Genomic DNA, 27,746 nt, shown 5'->3' on the forward strand with positions numbered 1-27,746 from the left:
CTATGGTCAAGAACCACTCTGTCTTAGTTCTCTAACTTTTTTTCATATTTGCTTTATGGCTCAACATTAAGTTGGCTTGTTACATGTGCAGTTGAAAATAATGTACAGTTTGTAGTTAGGTGCAGTTGCTTAGCAACAATATTTAGTAAATAGGGTTCAACTTGTTACCATTTTTCATATTACTGAAGTTCATTCTGGCAGATGCTAAAATTTCCTGATTTGAATTTGCTTATTTTCTGTTCTGCTAACTTTTGCTTTTGAGTATGTATTAAGTACGTAAAAATTTAAAAGAGTTATATTTCCCTGGTGAATTGACCCACTTTTCATTTAAATGCTTCTCTGTTAGTCAGCTTTCTGTTACTATAACAAATGCCAGAGGTAACCAACTTATAAAGCAAAATGGTTTATTTTATTTCTTGGTTTTAGAGGTTCCAGTTCTTGATCAGGTGGGCCCATTACTTTGAGCCCTGTGGTGGGCGTGCTGAATGGCAGTGGCAGGAACATGCGGAAGAGCCAGAGCACCCATCTGACAGCAGAAAACAAGAGAGGAAGAGGAAGGGGTCAGGCCACAAGTCACCTCTTTCTAAAGGTTCCACCATCTCCCAGTAGTTTTGTCTGACTAGTCATTTGCTGCTTGTTCCATGTCTTCGAGAGACATGGAACCCTTAATTTCCTCTCCAGCTTTCTTTTTTTTTCTTTCCTTTTTCTTTTTGGTGCTGGGGATTGAACCCAGGGCCTTGTGCATGTGAGGCAAGCATCTACCAACTGAGCTACACCCCTAGCCTTGCAGCTTTCTTTTGAATTGAGTATTTAAAAAAACTATTCCATTGTCCCCTCTACTAACTTGACTGTTAGACATTGCTCTTCTTTTAGTGGTTATTATAGAGATTACAGTGTATATTCTTGATGTATGAAAGTCTAGTATAAATTAAAAAGTAGAAATAATATCTTAATGAGTGCTACTTCTGTAACTAATGCATTGCTCTGGGAATGCCTATAAATTTTCTTCTTTCTCATCTATAACTATAGTCCCCTGTTACAGACAATCACTAAAGTGAGTTCAAGGGTTGAAGTTGAAACTTAGATAATCTTTACAAATTACTCAACTTCTAAAAAGTTCTGTAACTAATTTTCCTAGGCAAAGAGAAAATTTGTTTTAAATAAAAATAATGTGTAATTTATTTTAAAAATAAAGTGCCCAGTTTGTATGAATGTTACCACATTGGCCTTTCAGCCCACAGCGGTGGTATGCACTGGAAGCCTTTCAGCACACGATCCTCAGGTAATCCTGACTCTGGTTCCTGCCACACGTCAACACGAAGCTGTTAGCATCTGTGGTTAGTGTGTTTAATTTTGTTGTTTGGATCAGGATGCTCCTGCCAATCCTCTGGTGAAAGTCAGACTGACGGGTCTCTGTGCCAAGGCTGCCACCATTGCCGGGCAGGCAGGTACCTGCTTCCGTGCTGACTTGAAGAAACCTGACCTGGGAGCTCTTTTTTAATTTGTAAGCACATGACCCCAGACTACAAGGACCTGAAGGTCTGTCCGTGCTTAAGGCCTCTGGACGGATATCCTCTGCGCCCTTTGCAATTTCCCCAGCTCTCCCTAATGACACCGTCTCACCTAGCAATTTGGTGGACACCTTAATAGGCCTTCATGTCAGACAGTTAGCTTCCACTCCGTCAGCACCGGTAGAAGGGTGATTCCTAGGAGAAAGGCTTTTGCCAGAAGGCTGTGTTTGAGGCGTTATTCACGAGATCAAACTATAATTATGGAGTATTATTTTACAAGGCACATTTTTTTAAACCATGATAATGTCTGTTTTCTTGGATTAGGTAGAAACATTCAGAAAGGAATGTTCTGGTGCGAGAAGGGTTACATTTCATCATTTTGCTTTAAAGTTGTTTAGTCAGTTCATTCTGATATTTCTAGCATAACTGAATTTCCAGTTTCCCTTTGGATTCTTAACTTCTTCTAGGGACCAGGAAAGGATATTAATAGAAATGACTGGGAGTAAGGCATGAGATTTTTCTTCCTCTAGAAAATGGGCAAAAGTTTAAAGTCAACAAATGGTTGCATGGTGATGGTCAGCAGGTTGGGGCCATCCAGATGGCTCCTACGAGCTGTCTTTGGCCAGTCTTTTCCTCAGGCAGCAGCCATGATCTTCAGCAGGAGGGCCACCAGAAAGTTGTCCCAAGGTCACTGGGAGTAAATGGTGCTAACTTTGTTATTAGGATCATTATGAGCCATTAGCCTTGCATGTGTGTGTGCGCGTGCGTGCGTGAAGTAAGAGGGAATGGTTTTGCTCTTTCCATGGTCAGACTTCAGGTCTCTTCAGTGGCTACTCTGGTCATGAAGGCTCTGGTGAATGATGGTTAAATATTTCAACCTATAGAGATTTAAAGCAAAATAGGCTATTTGTATCACCTGTAGAAATTGGGTGTCTTCAGCAACTGAAGTCTTATTTTCTCACAGTCCTGAGGCTGGAAGTCTGAACTGCCAGCCGGACTGGTTCCCTGGGGGCCTCTCTCCTTGGCCTGCAGGTGGCTGCCTTCTCCCTATGTCCTCGCTGGTCCTCCCTCTGTGCATGCACATGTCTGGTGTCCCTTTGTGTGCCCCAGTTTTTTCCTCCTATGGAGACACTGGTCAGCATGAATTAGGATCCTGTCCCCTCCCTGTGTGCGTCTACATGGTCACTTCTACAGCCCTGGAAGGTTGGGGGGGCCTCAGGACATGGATGTCATGGGACAAGGGGACGGGAACACAGCTCAGCCAGAGTGTCATTAGAGGGGTCTGAGTTCTCCATTTGGGCGGAGTGTCGGCAGGAATTGATGAGCCAGCACTGTGATTTCTGAAACCTGGCTCCGGGCTGCACACGGCCCCCCTCGGTGCCCTTCCCCAGGCCTCACCCAGCAGGTCCTGGAGCTCTCCAGAAGGGTTCCACGTCCACCTGCTCCTCAGCAACCCTCTCGCTGCCTGGGGCCCTGCAGTGGACTCCTCATTATCGCCTCCCTCCCTCCATTCTAGAGCTGACTCACAGCAGCCTGTGGTGTGTTGAAAACATGAGTCAAAACAGGCTGCTCTCAGAACTCCCCAGCAGCATCCCACCACCTTTAGGGGGGCCCGTGAGCTGTCCTGCCCCTCAGGCTCACCTCTGCTCCCGACGTGGCGGGAGTCACCCCAGCCTTGTGCTGTTGTCCCAGCGAATCAAGTGTGGTCCTTCTTCCAAGGCCTGGAATTTCTGGAATATCCCCCACCCCAAACCCTCCACAGCTTCCCTCTCTCTGGGTCTGTGCCACTTTCTTGGAGAGGACTTCCCAAGCCCCTGTCTAAGCCAGCACTGTCCTCCCCCTTACTGTCTCTCCTCTTAGCCGTCTTTGTGGCACTGTCACTTCTTTCCTTTGCTAGAATGTAAGCTTTGTAAAGGCAAGGGCCTCGTTAGCCACCGAGTACCCAGCACCTGGGACAGCACCTTCATGCACATGTGTCACACTGGTGATTGACCTCGTGGCTCGAGGGCATGGGGTGTCCAAGGCTACAGCGGGCTGTCTGCCTTTGTAAGGAGCACAGGTGCCTCTGGATTGCAGCAGTTCTGGGGAAAACTGCCCCCTTCCCTACCTGGTACCCGAATACACCTTACCTGGGAGATTGCGTTGAGCGGGTCTGGGAGGGATGTGAAGGCTAGCCTGACAGACATCAGCCCTGTGGGTGTCTTGATATGGACTCGGAGCTGGGAGGTCAGTGGTAAGGCTGGCCCATTCTTCAATCTAAGTGGAAGGGCCCTTGCTTTGCAAGAGTGAAATAACCCCCGGGAGGCCCCCTCCCACTGCCTCTCATCTCTATTTGGGCCACTTCTTGATCCAACTTTAATTAATTAATTTTAGATCTTTTCCATTAATCCTGTGTTAAATGCAAGGTATCCTGAGTGTCTTTAATATTTTGAGGGCCTGTATGCAATAGAGACTTTTTCCTTTTTGTGATTTTTTTTTTTTTTTTAATATAATAGCATTGACCTCTGGGAATGACTGCGTCTTTCTTTGGGACTTGCTTGACTTCCTTGCCAGGGTTTGGCAACTTGAGAGGGGACAGTGGGGGGTGGGTGTGAATGTCCTCTTCCCTCCTCATGTGCTCCTCCTCGCCCTAGTCCTCATCCTGACCATCTCCTCACTGCTCTTCAGTTTGAAGAAACCTTTCAAGTGCAAAGAGAGAGGGAGTATGAATAGTTCTTTCTCAGGTGGAAAAGACGATTCAGGGTAATACCAAGGTATCTTTCACATCTCTCAGATCTCATTTTTGTTTTGTTTTGTTTTGGTTTTGAGTCAACCTTGGCTTTTGATTTTTCCTCTTCCCTCTCCCCCCCCAGGCCTGGAACTACCTAACCATCTTGCCTTGCTTGCTTGGAATTTTGGAACAGGTATCCTTCTACAGACACTTTAAAAGTACCAGACAGTTGCAAGGGAGGCTCTGACACTTTGGTGATTAGACTCCCAGCCTGAAAGGCATTTTCAGGGGCTCTTTCCCATGGAGACTAAGGCATCCCTGGGGCCACACTGGGTCCACCTGGAAGGGCCTGGGACTCCTGATGTGCTACTCAGTGCTTATATTTTACCCCCCATGGTCTCTTGCCCGGTGCTTGTCTAAAGGACATTTCAAAGTTTTGGCCAAAAATTCTCCCCTTCCTTTTGCTCATGCCCTTTCACAAATATCCCTATGACGCCTGCCTTTCTGTGCTCTTCGGGGTTTCCGGTGTGAGTGTGCACAGGTACACGCAGGAGACAGCCAGTCCAGGTGTCAAGACTTGCATACCCTGGGATTTCCCTGCTTTGTGCAACCTCAAGCCAGTCATTTGATCCCCCAGGGCCCGATTCCCTCCCCAACAAAGTGGAGCAAAGACGACGCCCTCTTAAGATCAGGGGAGCCGTCACCCAGGTGAGAAGAGGTGAGAAGCCGTCCTCGGGCACTCTGAGGTATCCCGCGGGGGACACCCACCCATCTCTGCCCACCTCAGTTCTCCCTTGCCTGCGTCCCAGGCCCTGTCTCCAGCTGCTTCAGGTTGCAGCATATCATTCTCATCGCCCGAAGGAGGGACCGGACAGGCTGCGAGCCGGTCGAGTGAGCCGCAGTGGTGTGTCAGTGCCGCCCTGATCCGATGATTCTTCAGCAGTCCCAGGCAAGAGTGTCCTCATACTTTCCATCACGGCCTGCGCCAGCCGGTTTCCATATCAGCCGGGCTTCAGGAAGGTGGAAGGACACTTTGTCATTCTTTCCATTCTCGCCGACCCTGCTTGCTGTCAGTCCTAAACGCCAGCAGGTCTGGCTACAGGAAGTTGCAGCTGCTGACCAGGCTGAGCAGAGCGGCTGAGCTTCCAGCACACGTGGCCCTGGATGTCCAAGTGGACTCGCCTTTCTCTTGAGGGCAGAACTCAGGGGTCGCCTCCTTTCTCCTTGGGAGTCCTAGGTCAGGTCCTCTTATTGTGAGCTGTTGAGGTAATTGGGGTACAGACACTCTGAGTCTGACAGTGATGCAGTGTGACATCCACCCCTCTGGACCCTGACTCCTGGTGTTGGCAGGGGACAGTCAGAGTGACAGCAAAGTGCCTATGAATTCTCGGCAGACCTAGGAGGCAGGCTGGGTGGCTGCTTCTGTCGACAGAGTGGAAGGGCAGTCTGAAAGAAGCAGCCCAGAATTCTGCTCAGGGTCATAATGGTAAATAACGCAGTGGCCCCTGTGGGAGTAGAGCTCAAGGCCCTGGACCTGCCACACGTAGCCTCTCTTCTGAGCTCGGGATGTGGCTGACACTGTGTTTCAGTTTTTGAAAATTCACTGCAGGGAAATGGAGACGGAGGGTCTATTTTAAGACCCCTGACTAATTTGTATTCTTCTGTGTTCTGTAAAGTAAGAGTTATTATCAGCAAGCATAAGTAAGGTCTGAGTAACTACACTATGTTAGGTTCCAGGGTGTGGCTCCTGACTTGGTCATGAGCATTTGTTAAATATATGCATAGAGTCACATTGTGACAGCTCAAGGGAGCTTTAGTAATCATTTAATCCAGTGTTCTCCACCCTGCCTGTTTATCTGAATCACCTCCAGAGCTTATTCAAAATTCAGATGCCCTGGTCTACCCCAGATCCAAGGTCAAGGTCGTAGACTTTGTATCTTGGATTTGTTTTGCTTTGAGTGGGGTATTAGGGATTGAACCCAGGGGTGCTTTACCACTGAGTCACATCCCCAGCCTTTTTTTATCTTATTTTTTATTTAGAGACATAAGTTGTCTCTAAATAAAAGAGACACTAAGTTGCTTAGGGCCTTACTAATTTGCTGAAGCCAGCCTTGAACTTGGTGATTCTTCTGCCTCAGCCTCCTAAGTTGCTGGGATTGTAAGCATGCACCACCACACCTGGCTGGACTCAGTGTCACTTACCTGCATTTTTAACAAATTCCCCCCATCTGGATCCTAAACAGCCATCCTATTATCTCCAAGGGACCCACGTTTGAGAATCATTAAATACAAACCCTTATTTTGTTGTTGTTGGCTTACTATTTTTGTATTGTTTTTATTCAGGTATGACCTTGCCTGGAGTCACCCAGCTTGTCAGAGTTGGAATTGGGATGGGAAACCCAGCTGTCATACATCTGTGTGAACATAGTTCAACAGGGTGACCCGGAGGGATCTATCTCCAAAGCACAGGTTCAAAGCCACCAGACCACTCCCGTGGCACTTTGTAACTTGCCTGGGGTTCCTGGGAAGTTGTTCCAGGCCCAAATAGATAGCTCTTCATCCCAAAATAAGGACCAGGGGATTCAAGAAGTTTCTTCCCAAGCTGTCTCCAAAGCCTTCTTTTCCCCGGACAGGCCCATTTTCCTAAGGCTGAGTGGGACCACTGAGACCAGAGCAGACACCAGAACTTGACCCTGCATGGGACCTGTTCTGCCCACTCTGATCTGCCGGCTGGGAACAGCCACGTGCCTTGTGCCTGGGAATCCTCCTGGTAGACCAGCAGTCCCCGTGGAATGCCAAGTGCCTGTCATTTGGTCTGTCTCAGATCTCTAGGGTGTCTGGCTGATTGCTGCTCACAGCCGGAGACCCATTTTCCTCCTACCAGACAATCCTGACGATTTCTTCCATCCCTCCCCTTCCTGAAGTGTTGCACTTTAGTATGCCAACTTAGTTCCCAGTGGGATAGATGAGCACTTATTCTCCAGATGGTTCCTGCCCTTCATGTTCCTTTAATATGGAACCCACCATGGGTTCCTCAGTTGCTTATTCTTATTTATTTGTGGTGTTTGGAGAAAGATCATAATGTACCGGAAGGTCGAGTGGAAGGTAGAATTTTTCATTTCCATAACACATCTCACCCTCTCACGTTTTAGAATGGTAGCCTTGCGCAGGGTGTCCTCTGACCTTGGTGTCTTTGTTCCTGTTGGTGGAGGACATCCTTGCCCCTCTGCTGGCTCCAGGCATTATAGGCTGTGTGTCCAAACCCTGCACTTGCTGTGCCTCTTTCACCCTCTCCCATCCACTGAGCCAGACGTTCATGCCAGAAACAGGAGATATGGGAACACCTCTGTCTCAGCCCCATTTATTCAACCAGAAGTTTTGCAGATTTTAAATCTGACCATGATTTCAGTCTGCGTTCAAAATCTCTGCCTTTGCAAATAAGGCCTTTCATTTGGCTCTGCCCATGACTGTCCTATTTCTTGACACAGCTTATCAAGCAGGGATGCTGGACTCCTTGGGGTTCCCAGAGCACAGGGTGTGGAATGATGGAAATATGGGTTCCTTCTGGGCTGCCACACCGCCTTATGCATGGAGTTGACCCCTCTGGCCTTCAGGTGACCTTTCTCAGTAGTGGCGAATTCTTCCAGCTGGCTTCTAACCTTCTGGAATGAAGAAGCTACCTTAGTATCTCCAGCTCCTACCTCCAGTACAGTTGCTTGCTATGTTACCAGTAAGTTTTAGATGAATGAGTGAGCAAGTCATTAGCAAGTTATCAAACACCAAGTGATGCAATCACTTGCACTGAAGAACAAAGTGTAACCCCTTAGGTGACTTTGGGGCTTCTGTCTCCTCATTTGCATTAGAGTGTTCATTTGACACTGTAGATTTTCTGCTGAACAGTAATTAGATTCCCTAGAGACTCCACCCAAGTTAAACTTTAAAACATTCACATAAAATACACATAATTCTACCAACTGTTGTTTTATTCTCTACCTGCTATGATTTTTTTTTCTTCTTAATGTAATACTTCCTGGCTGGTTTTTTGTTTTTAACAAAATTCCCCATTCTTCCTTGCATCCTCTTAGAGTTTAAAAACACATGAGATGAAGACTGAAAGTGAAAGGAGAAGGCCATTGAGCCTGGAACCTTCGGTAGACACCCGCCCTGCTGTTCCCTTGTGGCCAAGTTGGTTGGTATTCCTTGGGCTCATTTTTCCTTATCACAGGCTCCTCTCCTATGCAGAGCCCTAACCTTGGAGGGACCCAGCTGTCAGTGCTGGAAAGAACAGCTCAGGTGGAAGGTGTGGCCCCTGTGTAGGTGGCCCGGGTGAGGGTGTTGGAGCTCAGGACTGGGTCCTTGCACTTGAGGCAGGAAATGTCAACCCTGCCCTTGTACTGGGAACAGGAGGAGCAACTAGGAGGACGGATGGGGATCAGACCTCACCATCAGCAGTACCTTCGTGGTCATTCAAGGTGAATGCGTCGTGGAGCTCCAGGCCCACAAGTTCCTTGGGCTCTCCTACATGGGGCCTTCCCTCCTCCAGCCACTGCAACTGGCACAGCCGTGTTGGAGAGTTCCACTGGAGCTGGCTTCTACGTGAGCTCTTCCTTCCAAGTAAATGAGACTTCGCGGTCTGTGCAGTGTGAGGAGAGCGCCCTGGCCTGGGCTGCTCCATCTTGGAGTCCAGTTTCTCAGTGGTGGTTGACACTGTAAAGTTCTGTGCTCCACCCCCTGCTCACCCCAGAGAGTTGTCGCGAGGATTAAATGCAGTGCTGTGTGTGACACCTTGTTAGGTCTCACGGTGGTCCCTCAGCACGCTAGTGTCCCATCTGCTCTCACGTGGGTCAGTTAGAGGATTGTGGCAGAGTACCCCCCCTCTTGGTGAAGGAAGGCCTAGTCACCCCTCTTCCATGCTAAATGCCTTCAGAAGCATGCTTCACCTTTCCCGGGCACCATCCTCAGGCTGTAGGGTGACCTCTTAGGTGGGCTCACCTTGTCAGCAGGCCATCTCAGCTCCAGTGCTGGGCATGTACCTGGGGCTCAGTAGACGGGCGAGGAGGTGTCGCTGGCTCTTTGCGGTTCCAAAATCCGTGGATATTTGTCACCGCCTGCGGCAACAACTTGCACGGGCCTTATGGGTGGTGGAGTGGAAACTGAGGCACTTCTATCTTTCTCTTTGGTGCACTGCTTTCTTGTTTGCTTACTTATAGAGGATAGAGGAAATGAGGTTTACTTGCTTTGAGAGGAGAGAGAGAGACTTTGCTTAAGAGAGAAACTTTGAAAGACAGGCTTTGCTTACAGCTTAGAGGAAGAGGCTTGCTACACCTTAAAGTCCTGCATCCTGTGAACTAAGGGTACGTCCACCCAAGGTGCCCTAGTGATGCGTCTCAGTTCTCCGTTCGCGATCTGCCTTTCGCTGCTGCCCCTACTCGCTGCTGTATTCTTTCTTCTGGCTTTTCTGCTAATGGCTGCTGCAGCGCATCTTCTCTGGCTACTGCCGCGCCGCGCGTCTTCTGCTACTGCTTTTCTTCTAATGGCTGCTGTCCGTGTTTTTCCCTCTGGCTGCTTCTAATGGCTGCTGTCTCTCTGTCTCGCTCCGCCTACGCTTACATCACCTCCAGGATGCGGAGAGCAGGGCCACGCCTCTTACGCAAAGATTAGGCGAGTTGCTCCGAGCAGGCAATTAGTGCTCGAGAACACATGCGCATACATTGTGTGCGTGGACGGGAAAATCACCTGAGTGTGCGTATGTCTATTAACCTCCTTGCTGCCGATGTGATCAGGGGCCATCCCGGTGCCGCCAACATGGCACAGCCCCCAACAGGAGGGAGGGAGGACACCAGGGACTGCTGAGTGGCACAGCTGCAGACAGAGCAGGGAGAGCTGTTTGTCTTCCTGTGACACACCCTCAGGTCGGGCAGGGGCTTCTGGGGGACCCAGGCACGGATGGTGGTGGAGTGTCTGGTGGCTGTCAAAAGAGAGTCTCATTCTGACTGTATACTCTGAGAAGTCCCGGCCTTAAGTTTGGTAAAGAGTGACCAAGAAAGCTTTGTTCAAAAACGCATTGGATACAAATGACTGATTTTAGCAGATACCCTCAATGCTTGGAATTACTAGTTTCCATCTCCCTTCTCCTCCATGTCTTCTTGATTCCACGTCTGCCTGCCTTACTGTGGTGTTTAGATGCTAACATGTATGTTCTAGGCTGGAACCACTGGCCATGTTTTATTCATAAGTTGATTCTTAACCCTGAAATCAGCGAGTAGAGCTTGTGCTTATAGCTGTACCAATCTCAGGGCTGGGCTAAGCAGCTGGCCAGGATCCCCTTCCTTCTGAGTATGCCCAGCCTCTGACCCAGGAGGCACTTACAGATGAACTTAGGAGCAAGTGGACGCGACAGTTCTACACTGAGACAGCTGTTTAGGTCACGCTGTGCTGTCCTTCATATTGGATCTGACTTTCTCGAATAGCACTGTAATTTCTCCCAGGGGTTCTGTTATCTTTTTTTCATGTGTCTCATTGTCTCTGATGTTTTGCCTCCTCTCAGTTATGGCCAGCATTCTGTTTTTCCCTTTGTCCGCTCTAGACCAGCTCATCTCAAGATCTGAGGCTGGGCATCTTCCATCAGACACTTCCCTTCACTCTGTCCCTGAGTTGAATCTAACACGTCCAAATCCGTCTCTGCTTGGTTTATACCTTCATATTGCTGGACTACATTCACGTGAATCCACACCTCCCAATGAGAGAATGAGGAGTGAGTTGTCTGAGTGCTTGAAAATGTCTTAGAGCATACGTGTTTCGCCCTCGCTGCCTGGACCCTCCTCTGCGCGGAGGACTCTGCAGTGCACCTTGGTGCCCAGACTGTTGGTGGAAAGCTCCTTGGCCTCTCCTTCCACTCTGACTGGTAAGAGGCTGCTGGCACTGACCGGCACTCTCTTGTAAGGGCCTGGTTTTGCTCTCTCTCCTTGCACCTCTCTCTCCATCTCTGACCTTCCACAATGCGTTGCGGATGTGTCCGTGTGTGGGTCTGGGTTCCTGCTCCTGCCCATTCCACCGGCAGGACGGTGGCTTTAGCCCGAGGACTCTTCTGTGGTATTCCTGAGGCGCCTCCTCTCCGTGTTTTCTTTTCCTTCTGGGACTCCTGTTAGTCAAGGGCCTCCTAGAGGGGTACTCTCTGTCTCCGATCTTGTATTTTCTGTCTTTATGTGTTGTGACACGGTTGATCTTGACAGTTTTCTACTAATTAGCAAAGTGGTGTGTTTTGTAACAGCCATCCCCAAGACCAAGTGGGAATGATTATAAGAAGTGGGGCCTGGAGAGCAGGAAAGCAGACCCACGGGACGAAAGAAGGCGTTCCCTCTGGGAAGGAGGGATGCTCCTCACTGACACGGTGGAGATGCGGAAGGAGGGGAGATGGAACTTGTTATCGGCCTTGGTAGTCGTCCAGTAGAAGTCGAGGTCCTCCACCTAGACCCAAGACTTGGGGCTGCAGAAAGTCTGAGATGTGCCGAGGCAGGTTTGACCCAGAGTCCTGAGGACCCATCTGAAGTTGCTGGGACGGATCTGTAGTGGGGCCAGGTGGCCTGGTTCCACCGTGTTCACTAGACTGTTATCAGGAGGAAGACTGAGATCTGGCACGGTGAGCGTGGTGCCAGGATGTCCACTGGGGAGTTCCGTCGAGGCATTTCCATTAGTGGTAGCGCCGAGAGGGACCGGCTCAGGAGTCTTCACCCGTCCACGTCTGTGACTTCATGTTCTCTCTGGGTCCTCCTTGCTCCCCTCCCAGTCACCATTCCCACGCCAAAGTGAGAGAAAGAGGAAGTTGGAAACTTTTGGTCCCAAAATGTGTGGTTCTCTGCTAAAAATCTTTCCATTTACATCAAGCCAGTTTTCAAACAGCATCCTTGGATCACTGCGGTAAAACCAAAGCCTCACCCGAAGAGTAATTTTGTCCTGCATGCAGAATTTCCAGCTGAGGTTTGCCAGGGCCTAGGAGCAGAGTCCAGATAAGTCAGATTCACCCACTTCCATGGATTTAAAAACGTTGACGCTGGAAGAAACCCTAGAGGCTGTCCAGCTCAGTGGTTATGAAATGCTTTCACTTCTGTTTTTTGTCATTGTTCTGATTGAAGTACCTTTTTCACAGTATTTTTTAGTTGTAGATGGACACAATACCTTTATTTTATTTAATTTTATGTGGTGTTGAGGATCAAACCCAGTGCCTCTACAACTGAGCCCCAACCCCAGCCCTGAAATACCCTTTAAAAATGAAGTATTTCACTGAACCCTGACATCTAGAGTGCAGCTGCCCCACCAGAACAGGGTCAGCCCAGAAGCCTCACAATGAGCTCCCTGTGCCCCCAGCTCTCCACTGGCTCTTGGCCTTTCCCCTCGTTTTGTAGTTGAGAGACAGAACCAGGAAGAGGACAAACAGGGCCAGAACTACCCCTGGCCTGTGTGTTCTGCGACCTCCCTGCTGCCCAAGAAGCAGCAGGCCCTGGAGGCAGCAGAGGGCGGATGAACCCAGGCCTGCTGTTCCACCGGAGCTCAGGCAGGAGGATTGCGAGTTCAAAGCCAGCCTCAGCAACTCAGTGAGCCCTAAGCAACTTGGAGAGACTTGGTCTCTAAAAAAAACGAAAAGAAGAGCTGGGGATGTGGCTCAGTGGTTAAGCACCTCTGGGTTCAACCCCCGTATTGTTGTTAGTCCCTAAACAGTACAACATAACAACCATCTACTTAGCACTTGTATTAGGCGTAATAAATAATCTACAGATGATTTAAAGCACATGGGAGGATGTGCATAGGTGATGTGTAAGAGCTCAGCCATTGTATGGAAGGGACCTGAGCACCTGTGGGATTTGGAATTCTCAGGGGCCCTGGAACCATCCCCCATGGATACCAAGCAGCAACCTTATCGTTTCCCTAGTGATCAAAGAGAACTTTTCTTAAAATGGGATGATCATTCTCTGCCTTTTCTTGGTCACCAGTTATGTTACTGATAATTAAATTAGGTCTTGGATAGGCGTGCAAATAAAAGCACTTTGTTGTAATTTACCAAATTAAGTAAATTGTCTTAATGATTCATATTACAGTCCTCAGAATTTTTTATTTGTATTCTTTGCATAGTTCTAATTTGATGCTGTTATGAAAATTTGATTTCTTTAATTAAAATGCATTCTTGTTTTAATAATACTTATTTTTAAGAAATAGATGTTATGTTTGATTTTTATAAAATATATATGATCAATTTTTAAGTGATGATTTTTTCCAGAATAATTTAGCAACTATGTCAGAATACCAAATAGTGTTTTGACATATTTAAACATGTTCCCTTCATTTATAAATCAACTTCCCTCTGAGAAGAGAACCTTTATGCCCTTTATCAGCATGATTAATTTTCGTGAGTCTTTTGTTAAAGTTTGCAACTTGCTTGAGTCTGTGGATGTGGAAAGGAGTGTTTAGATGTTTTTATTGGTGCACTGTGGTTACTGAGTTGTGGGGTTCATTTTGTCATGCTCACAGAGGCCGGTGACCTCATTTGCTCCATTCAGTCCCAGCGCTTCCCCTGCCCCCTGCCTCTACTCTGCTCTCCTTTTTGTTCTCACGAATAGAGAAAGGCTTTTTTTAAAAGATATTTTATACAGTGTCACATAAGTCTCTATAAACAAAAGCACACTGTGCTCCGAGTGGAAAGCGCTGGCAGCCCTTCACAGTGGTATTTGGAGCAAGTTCACAAGCACAACGCGGGAGTGGATGTGGTCATGGTCCATCCGTTTTGGGTTTGTAACAGTGTCGCTCTGCTCACCGTGGACTCCATGTATCATATTTTGGCTTCACATGTTAAAATAAAGTCCAGAATCATCAAAAGACAGAGGTGTGTCATCAGAAAACTGTGTTACAGATGAAGGCAGCGCACTGGACCTGGGAAGAGCTTTGAGCCGGCAGCGGGGGCACCGGTACCAGCTCTGCCCGAGGGGTGAGTGCTTGTCCAGGGCCAGCCCTAGCTGATGGCCAGGAGGGGTCCCTGGCAGGTGTCCTTGGGGTAGTAGCTCCACAGTTGCCAGGCCTCTTGGCCTCCGGGACGTAAGTGAACCAGTTACGTACAGAAGCAAATCGCTCCCATCTTTTGGAGGATTTTTGAGCCAAAAAAGCTTTCTTCCCTTTTTTTCTTCTAATTATTCCCTTATGCGATAGTTTGCTCTTATTTTTTCCAGATCATATTTTACCTGTAACTATTTCTTTTTGGAAAGGAAAGGGCCTTTTTCACTGTCTGGAATTTGGTGGATTGAGGGGTTTTCTTTAAAATTTCTATTGACCCAAATTCTCCACTTATGGAAACTCAGCTCCTACAGGGGCCTAGGGCCTTGGGCTGCCACGGCCATGGGCGTAGGCCCTTCTCCTTCAGCCTGCTGTGGGCTGCAGCCCAGGCTCCCAGGAGAAGCAGTTGGGGTGCTCACCCCACCTACACCCCTTCTTCCTTCAGCCCCATGGCCTCGACCACACCCCAAGGGACCTTGCCCAGAGCCTGGTGGGCTTTGCACTCAAAGACTGGCTCTAGGAAGGAATTGATTGGTGGCTTTGGGCAAGGTCTTCAGCCTCTCTTGAGATCGTTTCTCTGGGTACAGTGGGAAGAGCCCTACCTCAGCCACGAGGAGAAGCTGAAGAAGACAGTGCGAGCGCGCATGGTGCACAGATCGTCCTGAACCGTCAGCTCCCCCGTCATTGTCCCTCCTTTTCTCTCAGGTGCCTCTCCACTCACCTCTCAGCGCTCCATCCAGAAGCTCTACCGCTGTGGCTCCCACCGTGAAGACGTGAGTGACTGAGGGCGACGGCGTCCCCAGGGTGGGACCCCTGAGGAGAGGAGAGACCCCTGCCTTCCCCTTCCGCTGGGGAACGCTCCACGGCCTCAGTCAGAAGTGGGTTTCCTGTCTGGTACATGGTGGGGTGTAAAGAATCGCCACAAATAGGCATTGGTTGTTTAGCACCGTATTAAATTAGTTAGAATGACTTGAGGGAGACTACCTGTTTCTAGGCCCGTCTTGCCAGATGACAGTTGCTTCACAGCACTGCTCCCAACTTCAAAAATGAGTCTCATTCCAGAAAGTCCACCATCCAGTGCTGGGAAGGCATTTGCCCACGGGGACAATGCCGTGGTGGTTCTCCAGCCAGCCCACAGACCTGTGCCACCGCAGTGTGACTAAATCATACTGTTGGAGGCTATTTGAACACCGACACAGGAAGGATCTACCAGAAAGGAAGTTCACGGAAGGCAGGGGGGATGGAGGAAAATGGAAGGGAAAGGCTCTGGCCCTCTAGGGATCTGGGAAGGCCGCAGGACGCGCCCTGTGCTGTGGTCCCTCCTCAGGCTTCTGTGGGCACAGTGGCTCTGGGAACAAGGTTCCTTCCTGCCAAGAGAGCCCTTTTATTTGTAAGTGCCTGACATGCACTTCCTCCATCCCCTCTTCTAAGGAGCTCAGTGCTCGCGCGCTGCAGACCTTAGGTGACTAAGGGGTCACCTTGGCCCCCCAGCTTTGCTGCCATCTCTCACCAGCAAACACTTTTACACTCAAAATTATCCCTTCACTTCATTGCAAAGATGGAGAAGAATCTCAACAAGGAGTTCAGACACATTCGAGGTCAGGTTCTCGCAGCCCGTCTGTTGTACCGCGAGCCTCCTGGCGGCTGCGTGGGGCTGCAGGAGGAGCGCACCAAGGACAGACTGCCTCCAGTTCCAGTGCAATGGCCCATGGCCCCAGGCGTCCAGCAGGCGCTGGCTAAGCCCAGTGGCAGGTGTTCTGAAGTGTGCCCGTGAACTTGCTTCTGGTGGGACTTGGTGCACCATCAGAGCTGCAGCTTAGGGCCTCGGGGGGAGGCTCCCCATCCAGCAGAAGCCACTTGGAGCATCACCACCCAGGTCTGTCAACACCCTCCTGAGTCCATGGAGAGGAACTCGGTCCTGACTACGAGGTGCCTGGAGAAGTGCCCGTTTCACTGGGTCATCTCCTCCCCGCAGCAGAATGAACTCAATAGAGGATGCCTGAGAGCCTGTGTTCTCAGCCTCCTAAGGGTCGAGTTTATTTTCAGTGGAAGTTATCTGTTCCTTTCTTATTTAAAATGTTTGCTTTGTGTCTACACAAAGAGTTTCAAATTGCAGAAACAGAACCACAGTGAGATTTGGGAATTAAAGCATCTATCAGATTTTTAACTTAAAGCCATCAAGTCAAAGAACGCTGCAGTGAGGCTGATTAGCATGGTCTGGCCTCTCCTCCCCACCTCTCCATCCCCCGGTGGGGTTGGAGCATCACTGGGCCCTTGTGCTGTTCACCGGATCTTGCTCCACTTCTCAGAAGGTAGCAGTGTGGGCACAGGTGCACTGAGGAGGGAGAGAGGAGGGGAAGCAAGGAAGAGAAGTAAGGAGATCAGAGCCCGAGGTTAGGAAGACTGTGGAAGCCATAGCTCCAGAAGCCCTCCTGCACTGGGCTTTCCTGCCAGCCTGTGCCATTTGGTTACCTGGCCTCTGTCTGCCCCACGAAAGGGCCACCTCTTCTGTCTCCAGCAGCCCATTCCATCTCTTTATGGCTCTAAAATAGTGCCCCCTTCCCACTGGCTAGAAACATCTATTTCTCCTGCAGTGTTATCTAGTGCATTCCAGACGCGCGCCGGGTCTGAGAGGTGGAAAGTGTTCCTGAGTGTCGTGACCATGCTCGCTCTCCAGGACACAGGGTGTGCAGGCAGAGGCCCGACACCGTCCTGTGCCCTTCACATGGGAGGGCTGGCACTGCCCACATGGTGCTGTGCATGCGGGCACACGACTGCACACCACACTGGAGCCTTGCCCTCATGGGCTCAGTCAGGTGTGCACAGGTGGTCACTGGTGAGGAGCCGCCATGAAGCAAATCAACAGGTAGATCGTCTCTCTGTGGTAGTGTTCATTTGTTTTAAGTTGCAGATTTTGCAGAGAGCACAGAGAGAGGTCACTGGATTCGTCTAATACTGCCTTTCTAAAATGAGAAAAAGCCGTCATTCAGGAAGGGGTGCGAGGGCTACTGAGCGCGGCCCTTCCTCCGTAGCAGTTTTCTAACCTGGAACGGTATTCTCTGTGTTGTGACCGGCACACGCGCCCCGGTGGAGGCCACCGAAGAGCATCGCCCCACTGCGGCTGTGTCCCTGTGTAAGGGGGCTCTCTCCCAGCGGCTGACCCCGTCCTTCCTGACCAGTGTGTCAGTGGATCTGCAGCCCCACTGGGTGAAGGTCTGACCAGAGGTGTTGCTGCTGCTGGGCACGAGCTGGAGCAGGGGTCTCTGTGGACCACGGGCCCCGAGAGCCTGAAGCCTGTGACGCCCTCCTTCCGGGCCTCTCAGACCGTCCATGAGGAAGACCAGTTTTCTCTGTCGGTTTCCAGTCTCTTGCGACTGACAGACATAATGTAATATGATAACGAATCACTAGAAGAATGGAGTGAGGCAAAGCGACATGCGCTGTACAGGCCTTTCATCCGCCCAGGAGGCCGCGGTTCTGAGACTGCCCTCCAGGTTCGAAGGCCTACTCTCCCTCCTGCTCCTCCCGCCGCAGACTGGCTCGTCCACAGACCGCACTTTGGGTTACACGTTCCTCAATGACGAGGAGAGGTCAAACCCAGCATTTAAAAATATGAATCTGCGCATTTATAACTGAGATTGCCCTAAACTTTTTAGGAAAAAAGAAAATGAGTGACCATCCTATTTGATTTGTTTTCTTTCAATTTACTTTGAATCTTCGCTGGTGAACAGGCCGTTTTCACAGGGTAGTGACTCCTGACTGTTTATACGCTCCTTTGGCATTCTGGCCGGGCCCTGTCCCAGCCTCCTCCATGTTCTCCCTCCCTTTGTTTCAAGTCCAGGTCTGTGGGGTGCCCTGAGAGTCTTCCCGGGTCACAGATCTGCCTCACTCCTCCAGCGCTCTCAGAATCCTCCACCCCTGATCTGGCCCCTGCTCACCTGTGGGCTTCATCTTTTTCTTATTTCTGTGGTCCTCGCTGCCCCACCCAGTGTACTTCAGCCATGCTGAGCTCCATGCAGTTCTGGAAGGTTCTGGAAGCCTTTTCATGCTTCCCTGTCCGTGACACTGGTAAACCAGCCCTCAGTGCTTAGTGAACAGGAACTGTTTGTTCTTGGGGAAAACAATCTCCCCATTTGGCTTCATTTCCCCAGATACTTTTCTGTGCTCAATAGCACAAACTTAAACATTTTTTTTTTGCAGTTAGCTTTTTTAATGTAAGAATTAATTTCCCCAAATGGAATTAAGTCCAAGAGTATGGGCCCTGTATAAATATTGTTGCCAAGTGGTTTTCCAGAAAGGTCAAGCCGCTTTTCAGTGTCAACACAATAAATCCTGAATCATTAACTCAGAAGCATTCTGTCTGTCCTGGCCTCACCGCGAGCTTCACACTACAGCGCGTGTGTGCTCTTCTCTTTCTAGTAGCTGATGTGGGTGAAGTGGCTTTCTCCTTTGAATGCTAGTTCTCCAAAGGCAAAGCTTCACTGTCCAGCGCTACCCAGCTTCTGTCCTGAAGACAGGGACACATAACTCATAATGCCTGAGATGACGCCGATGACATGGCTTGATGTTGAAGCAAGGACAAGTTGTGATATGGGGTCCTCCTTCCTGTGTGTCAGACAAAGGCGGAAATGAAGAGTAGCAAAAAAGGCCGGCTTGCTAAATAAGCTGCCCTAGGGTGTGTTGGTTGGCAGCAGGGTGGCATGGTGTGCCCTCAGTAGGGTCTTGGAACACATGGTGTAAGAATGTTCCATTACTAGGGCGCATTGCTAGGACAGCACCGGGCACAGCTGGCATGTAATGCTTATGGAATCCTCATAACAGCTGTGTGAGCTGGGTACCAGGTATTCCCATTTTGTGAATGAGAAGACTAAGCACAAAGAGATTAAATGACCTGCCCAAGGTGGTGAGTACAGAAGGAAATGTGAAATCCATCCTACATGGCCATGTTCCCCATGTGCTTAGAACCATCTCTAGACTACTTGAAATAACAAATACAATGTGAGTGCTGTGGAAATAGTTGCTATACTCTGCTGTTTAGGAAATAATGATAAGAAAAAAGTTTGCACGTGTTTGGTACACATTGTTTTTCCAAATATTTTCAGTCATGCTTGCTTGAGTCACAGAGGCAGAACCCATGGACCCAGAGGGGTGACTTCATTTGATCTCCAGGGCATAAGGACATATCCAAACTGATGTTCCTGCAGAGAGAGTGAGTGTTCCATGAAGTCTTTATTGATTTTTAGCCAGTGTGGCTTAAGAAGTTGTCCCCGAGAGAAATGGACAGATGCTTATGTCATATGCCCTTAGATGGAGTTCCCAGAGGATGCAGTGAATTTTCTTGAAGGGCTTGCTCTGCATGATCTCACAGAGTAGGAGGCAGATCAGGGAGTGCCCACTCCAGCTGGTGCAGTCATGTGTGGGAAGGGGTGGTTGAGGGGCACTGGAGAGATAAATGGCCTGGAATTTTCTGGGTAGTCCCTGAATTGGAAGGATTAGACTCTCGATTTTAAGGATCCAAATCCCCAACCACAGACACCTGTGGGAAAACGCATCCAGCCCGCAGGAGCCAGCCCTGTGTACTTCCGGTGTTCTGGACAGTGGGGCAATTGTGATCCCTTAACCTGGGGCCAGTCCCGAGAGGACGCTGGGGTTAAAATTCAGGCTTTTTTGGAATCATCACTGTGTGGATTCACATTTAGTTTCTCTTTTTTTCATGAGCAGTTGACCAAGAATTAACTTTTGTGCAAAATAACCTGTAAAACTGTGAATGCTTTCCCAAAAGTGCTAGTGCTCACAGTTTTGCTCTCGGGTGCTCAAATCAGCTGTGTAAAATTGCCACAATTTCCTAACTTTGGGAGGAAGATGTGACTATTTCAAGTGTTTATGGAGAGAGCATTAGAGTGCAATTTAACATAAGTGGACGATGCAGGCAGATCACTGTTGCTGGCCTCAAAAACAGTCTGACCATGGCTTACAAATTCACTTTTGGGATCATTTCTCTTTGATCTAAAAATAAAAGTTTTCAAGTAACCACTTGCCAGACAAAAGTGCTTTCTCCTGGTGCTGGAGAAAATCGCATAGATTGGGCACTTTATGCCTTATTTACGGTGATGGTGGTTCAGCACAAGTTCGTTGGTGAGCAGAGTTGGCGGCTTTCCTGGGCCCTGCTCTTTCTTGTTCCATGATTTGAGCGGGATACCGTTTCGCTCCCTCAGGATGCTCACTGTGCTTCCTGAACAGATGTGTTGGCCTCATGTTTGGATAACATCATGTTGATATTTCCGATATTCAACATATTATTTTCTTTTTGGTGTCACTTCAACCAAATTTTCTTCAGTACATTTGAAATTATTATATTAAGTATTAAAAGTACTAAAGAATTGCAAAATAGTTTCCATTATAAAGCCCTAGTTTCATCAGGCAGAGTGTTTCGGCAACTCTCCTTTTGTAAAGATGTTTTCCAGGAAGCGGGTGCCCCACAAAGTCAGCGGCCTTGACATGAGCATCAGTACGGGTGCCCGTGGTTTGTTCTGCTCTTCTTCCTCGTTTTTATTCAGATTCTCTATTACTCTTTGTTCTAAATGTAGAAGACAGAACTGATAAAGGAATACCCTGCTTCTGAATTCTTACGGAGGTCAGGTTAGACATCCGCTATGTTTGGGATGTGGCTTGTCCCTGCCAGGACTCATACTGAAATTGGATTCCCAGTGTCCTGGTGTTGGGATGAGATGGGAGCTATTAAGAGGTGATTGGGTTGTGAGCAATTAATGCCTTTTTCTCCAGGACTAGGTTAATTCTTGAAGTAACTGGATGAGTTACTAGAAAGAGAAAGAGTAGGCCATAAAGTAAGGCCACCCTTCCTCCTTTGTCCCTTCCACCTGCATCATCTGCCCTTCCACTTTCCGCCATGGATTATAGCAGAGTGAGGCCCTCACTGGTGCTATGCCCTTGGCCTCCAGAAACCTGAATTGAATAAACTTGTTTCCTTTATAAATTACCCAGTCTGGGGTATTCTGCTGTAGCCATTGGAAATGGCGAAAGAGAGTCTCCTGTGTGGAGCAGATCAAGGCTTTTAAATTAACCTTTCACAGAAACTTCCATCCCCTCCAGCGTGGGCACTGTCCTGGGCAGCTGTGTCTGTACCAGTGCCTGCCTGGGACCAGCAGCGTCTTCAGACCAACCCAGGCTGTTACAGTAGGGACTTGTGCACCTCCTGAAGGGCTAGTACAGACCCAGGCAGATTGTGTGTTTTTCCTGGGCTACTCAGAAATGCCTAGACACTGACTTCTTGGGGAAAAAAAGTTTTCTTACTGGTCTGAACCCTTTCTCACTGCAGAGCCTGAGACCTGCATCAACTCACTGTTCTCTTTAGGTAATGTTTTCAGGACAAAATATTTGAGTACAGCTGTCCTGGGTAACAGTCTGAGAAGGTGAGCGTGACCTTGGCATTGCGGGGGATGGGCTCCACAGCTCTGTGGGAGAAATCAGCCCTCCTCCAACCTCATTTTTGCCAAGGTCAGGACAGGAATGCCTGCCTCATCTTCTTGCAAGGATTTAGGGAACTCAGTGAGTTAGTACGTGTGGAAGGACCTTGTAAACTGCAAAGTGTAGGTTGAACTTAACTTGGAATTCTTATCAGGCAGAGCCTGCGTAATAAGCTGGAAAAAGTGAGCTATGTTCAGAAGAATGTCAGGACCTTCTCTTGGACCCAGTTCCAGATAACTCGACTTCCTTAATCCACTAGGAACAAAGGGATATTTCAGAGCATGGCATTTAAAGCATTAGGCTTCTTAGATGTTTACTAGTAGGGAGGGCATTGTGTGCCTTATAAAGGAGGTCTTTATCTTCTTCTTGGCCCCTGAAAGTTAACGAACTGCTTTGGTAGCTAGAGGCAGGACCCATGGAGACAGGATTCACCTGGGCTCCTCACTGGGCTGCATTTGTCTGAACTCCTGAGCATGCAAGCCTTTGCCCAGAGCAAACGGGTTTGCCGGGGACTCTTCCGACAGGAAGAATCCTGAGCTGTGAATCAAACAGATCATATGAAACTTCCTGACACTATTTCATTTCTCAAGCAAATTTTCTTCTTTTTTTCCCCCTAATCCTGGCCTTGTTCTGAATTTTCCAATTATGCCTGGAATAAGCAGACCACATTTATCCATCTTTGCATTCTCACAATTTCCAGTGGCCCTAATGGGAATTTCATGCAGCTGCAATGACAGCAATTTATGATTTATATTATTGCTATGATTGCTTTAAAGCCTATTTTTAGTATTCAGGTGAAACATTTTGATAATGCTCCATTAGCCTTTGCTTTCCCACACTTGGTTCAGTTATATAAGCTCAATTACATTGTGCATGATTATATTTTTTTCTGAGTGTTGGAGCTGAAGGAGCCCTTAGCACTGATTCTGCCACAGACATGGCCAAGATGCAGGAAGTGCAGTGTCCTGCCCAGGCACTACACAGCTGACATTGCTAAAGCCAGGGGTGACCAGTGTCCTTTTGAAGATGTATGGTTCTTGGGGAACCAGAGTAAAACTCTGTTATTCAGAATCCTTAGGAAATGCATGTAGTTGTTTTGGATAGCCAGGTTTTCTGTAGAGTTGAAGGGTGTATAACCTTTAGGTCACTAGAAATGTAATGCTTGACCACTTGGGGATCTGTGTCTAAAATGTCAGTCCAACCCTGCCTCATACAGTAGAGAAATGTTCTGATCATTTCTTTTCTTGACAATTCTTAGCACTCCTCGACAGCTTGAACTTGTCCACACAGTGTGTCGTGGGGTTGATGGATCATTCCTCACTATTTTAAGAATTCGTGTTGGCCTGGGTACAGTTTCATTGTAGCTTTGCCTCAAATTCTGATTCTAAGTCAAGCATCCAAGAGAATTAAGCACCACATGGAGACTTATTTCTTCTGGTGGTTTGGGTATTCAGGAAGAGAATCTGCGTGGAGGGCTTGCCCTGGTTTCTGAGAGGTGGTCAGCTGTCAGCTATGGCAGCTAATTGTTTCCATCATCTTCTGTGAAAAATGAACGCTGTCTCTTGTCTTTCAAGTATGTTCAATGTGAAAGTTGCTCTCATGTTCACTATTTTTAAAAATCATCTCAAAATTCAAAAAACCACCACCTGATACTTGGTAACATGCATCCCAGGGCGTCACTCAGTTGAGCTCCCCAGGCTTGGCAGAAAGTCCATGGTGACCGTAAAAGCTGTCTGCTGGGACTTTGAAGCTTGGGTTGGGCTCTCACTGGCCATCCCCTTGACTTATCCCCCAATCTGAGCAGTCACGTGATCCACACCCAGGCTGCCACCTCCACACCTCTGCAGGTGGTGGTAGGAGTTATGGGCTGGTGCTTCTGGAGCAGAGGGCTGGAGTGAGCCACACAGGTGTGAGGCTCCCGAGTCGCACACCTGGTGCAGTGGGTGTTCACCTCAGCCGCTGGCTCTGGCCGGGCCTCGCAGCCTGGAGCGCCACAAATGCTTCCGCACGTTTTCATCAGGAAGATGTGGGCGCCTTGCCTGCAGCACCCTCAGACTTTTCGGGAACCTGATGGACTCGACACAGGGGAGACTAAGAAACTTACACCATAAACAAACACTTCCGTAACCCGGTCTTCATCTGGAAGGCGCACAGGTGTTTCCGACTTCTGATTTCCTAGCCTTTTGGAAGTTATTCTAAGTATTTCCCCTGCTGACTGCAGTACAATGATTATAAAAGTAATCTAAATATTTTCACCCCTAACTATATTACATGATTGTGTGAAGAAACTATTCCCTAAGGAATGCTGTTTGTATACTTTTAGACCTCTCTCAAAAGAGAATTGGAAATCAAATGACGTATTTCACAGGTTGAATGTAATGTGAATTATACATTTTATCATGAAAGTCATGTTATGTCATCTCTATTTAAAATCAGTATGGGTAGTGCTGACCTTATTTTAAATTCCTTGCCAAGTCTTTGTTCCTTTTTTGCCATTCGATTTTTTTTTTTTTTTTTTTTTTTTTGCGGTGCTAGGGATTGAACCCAGGGCCTCGTGCTCAGTTTTTAAAATGACTTCATTCTGGAGATTTCTGTATGCACACAGGCAGGGAGGATGTGCTTCTGAACCCCACGCGCTGAGCTCATGACCTAGTCTCCACAATCATCCGTGCTGATCTGTCTTCTGTGTCTTGATGTTGGGGTTCTCCATCCTTAACCAGGTGGATTTGAAGACACCCATTTCCTTTGTTTGATAGAAGGTCCCGCTGTCTGGAAATAGGGTTGCACCCTTAGCATCATTTAGAATGTTCCTTTTCAGGTCACAGTCAGTGAGCGCTTGTTCGTCCTTAGTTTGGACAAGGCTGCTGTTCCCGCGGTGTCTTGTCATGGCTACTGCTGTGCATCAGGAGGACAGGATGTCGGCTGTCTCTCCTTGGGGATGTTCAGGGTTAGGTGTGGTCTGTCTGGTCCGGCTTGTACAGTTTCCCCTCACCTTTCCCTTGCTTGACTTTAGCAGCCATCAACGATCCTCGCCCGGTTTCCAGTGCAGCAGTGTTTGGGCACCTGAAGCCTCACTTCCAGCACCCTGTACATTAACTGTTTGAAAAAAAGATTATCAGAAAGTGTTCATTAGTAGGTATGTAAAAACTCTGAGCGAGTAATAGAATGATGATTTTTAGGTGAACAAGATTGCCTAATTCAAAATGTTTTTGACATTTTTATATAAGAACACATACTTTTCAGGGTGGTAAGTAGACAAATAAAAATAGAAGTCTCAGAGAAAGAAGAATGTGGGAGGTAATTGGTAAGAAGGTAGCTTGTTCACTGTCTTCCCATAAGCTCCAGCTGAAAATTTGTGCACTGTTTCTAAGGAGATTTTTTAAAAGAAATCACAAGTAATTTAAGACATTTATCTTCCTTAAAGCACAAACAAATGGAGAACTTCATGTTCCTTTGGGTTATAATGTTAAAAAACCAGTGACTGACTTCTGAAATATCCCTGCAGCTAAGCAGAGTGCTGAGCCACCTCGGGAGCAGGCGCGCACAGCCTCCCCTTGGCATCTGAGTCACGCCTCTCGATTCCAGCCCTCTTTGGTATGAAAAGATTCCTGCTTTGCACTCGTTTGTTATAAGTCGATGAGACTCTGGGGTTGTATGGAGTAGGTGTTGACCGTGAGCCCAGCACCGTGTCACAGGCTGGTCGACTGGAATGTCTGAGGTCCTTCAGAGCCCAGGAGGGTTGATTCATCTCGGGAATTTATGACTAGTGTTTATTTGGGCTTCGAGTTAAGAGTTAAAAATTGTACCTAGTTTCTGGGTTTTATATATTATTCCCCTTTTTATGTGGAATAACCTTCATCAGAATCATTTCAGGAAATGAGAAAAGTAGGATATGGTTATGAGTCAGCCATGGAAAGCTACAGCATGGAATGAATTAGTCAGAAGAAAGTGTTTCGGTGGCCAGCCTGAGCTGCGTGCTATCAGGAAGTGGCGTGACTTTCCATGATTTTATGTACTATAAATCATGTGGCATCATGCTCCAGACACATAGAGTTGTCTTCTTCCTTTTTACCTCTTAGTTCTCATTTTTGAGATAAAATTGACAAGTGTCAGTGAGGCAGAAGCCACCAAAGCCCTTTCCGTGGTGGTTGTCCACTGCAGTCAGGGTGCCCACCCGACTCAGCTCCACTGAGGACAGGGTCGTTCATCTGAAAACCCATCGAGGCTGCTGGGTGAAGTTTGAGAAGCAGCTGGCTATGACAGAGTTGCTGCTATAAAGGTGGCATTGTTCCTTGCACTTCTAACAATTTTTCTCAGTCCCCTGTCCTTCCTGCTTATAAAGCTGTACCGTATATGATGTGGAAGAGATTCTCTTCTCCCCATGTTGTGCTGTTTTAGGAAGGTGGTCTAAAGTTCAGACTAAGGCAGTTGTGTTCCAGTCTTCTTGCAAAAAATCTTCTCTCAAAGAAAAACAATCTCAGAAAAAAAAATTTGTGGAAATGGGGTGGATTAAAACTGGAGTCATGTGAAATCCATAAAACTCATCTCTAGAGGAAAATGCTGGAAATACAGTCAACCACTAAAATTGTTCATGGAGGGAAATAAGTTTATTGCCTTACTGGTAATGTAAGTCAGTTCAAATACAATCAAGTCAGCCTCTTCACTTTTATGATGGATAGGTACATACGGCCTTCAATAATTACACACTGGTGTGTGTGTAATTTCTCTTTTCTAGCCAGAACATCTAATGGAATAATTCAATCAAGAACGGAGTTTCTATGTGACTGATTCCACTCGCATTAAACATGGATGAAATTCCAGTTGATTCTGATGCTCTTGGCAACCCGGTAAACATTGGAAGAAATTCTGTAAACCAGGGAGCTGTTTGTGGCATCTGGCAGGCTTCCTATGGAGACTCATTGGCCCAGAAGTCAATGCAGGGCGTTTCTATGTTCTCATCACGTGGTATCACTTCACAACCAGATGGTGATAATCGGCACATTCCTCCTGCCCCTCCACTCCCAAACTGCTTCTCAGACCTCCCCGTGCATAGGAGTCACCTGGGGATCTTGAAAATGCAGATTCTACTTCAGTAGATCCCAGGTAGGGCCAACATTCTGCCCGTACTGATGGCTCAGGGACCAGTCCAGGTCCTCGACTGTGTCTGTAGAGTCAGCAAGAAGCCAAATCCTAAAGGGCATCATGGCCTAATGCTAACACAGAGCTCTCTGTTTCCAAGACCTCTTTAGGTGATATTATTGCCACTCTCCCCAGCAGGACTACCCACCCGCGCTCCGAGATGGACAGGAATTGAACAGGGACATCCTGTGAGTCTTCACTGTGAGAAGGCCATTATGGCCTGCCTTCCTTGTCTCCTGAACCTCACTTCCTCTTCTGGGCACAGGGCCGTGTGTCCCAAACTCTCCCACAGGCTGGTGAAGATGCACTCACCCCTTCCTCCCACTGTGGACGGCACTCTTTCTCCAAGTGAGGAAGGGTGTAGAGCCATCTGTCACCTGAGTCTTCTCAGGGAACCTGCGAGCCCTGCTCCTAAGTCTTCATTCCCTGATGTTTGATGACGCCCACTGTCTTCATTCTGCAGCATGCAGAGCAAGGACTCGGCAAGTTCAGAGGCACAAGAAGGATTCCAGCTTTGGGGGCGAGGTGGAACATGCTGGAAGCTTTGTGAGCAGAGGTTCGGAGGTTTTGGAGTTCTTCAGCACTGACTTGAGAAAGGATGGCCCCCAGGGAAGGGTCCAGCATGGCATCTCCCGGCAGCTGGTTTCAGAGTCACCAGTAGTCAGACGTGGGTTTTGGACAAGCTGAAGAAATTGTTAAGCAGAGGCACAGAGCTACTCTCTGCTTCCTCTCGTCCCCCTCCATTGCCCCAGTGGAAATAGGTTAAATCTTCAATTGCTTATTTTATTACCATGGAATTTTCACATAAATTAGCAAATCAGCATCATTATTTTAAAACCCTAGGAAACATGATTCAGGGTTTG

General features: G+C 48.1%; 1 protein-coding gene across 1 annotated transcript in view; it reads left to right on the top strand.

Annotated features, from left to right (window-relative positions):
• Positions 1-27,746, top strand: part of RCAN1 (regulator of calcineurin 1) — a 77,938-nt gene that overhangs the window by 24,138 nt on the left and 26,054 nt on the right. The window lies entirely within an intron of this gene.

This window comes from Sciurus vulgaris (assembly GCF_902686455.1).
Source record: "Sciurus vulgaris genome assembly, chromosome: 10".
NCBI lineage: Eukaryota > Metazoa > Chordata > Mammalia > Rodentia > Sciuridae > Sciurus > Sciurus vulgaris.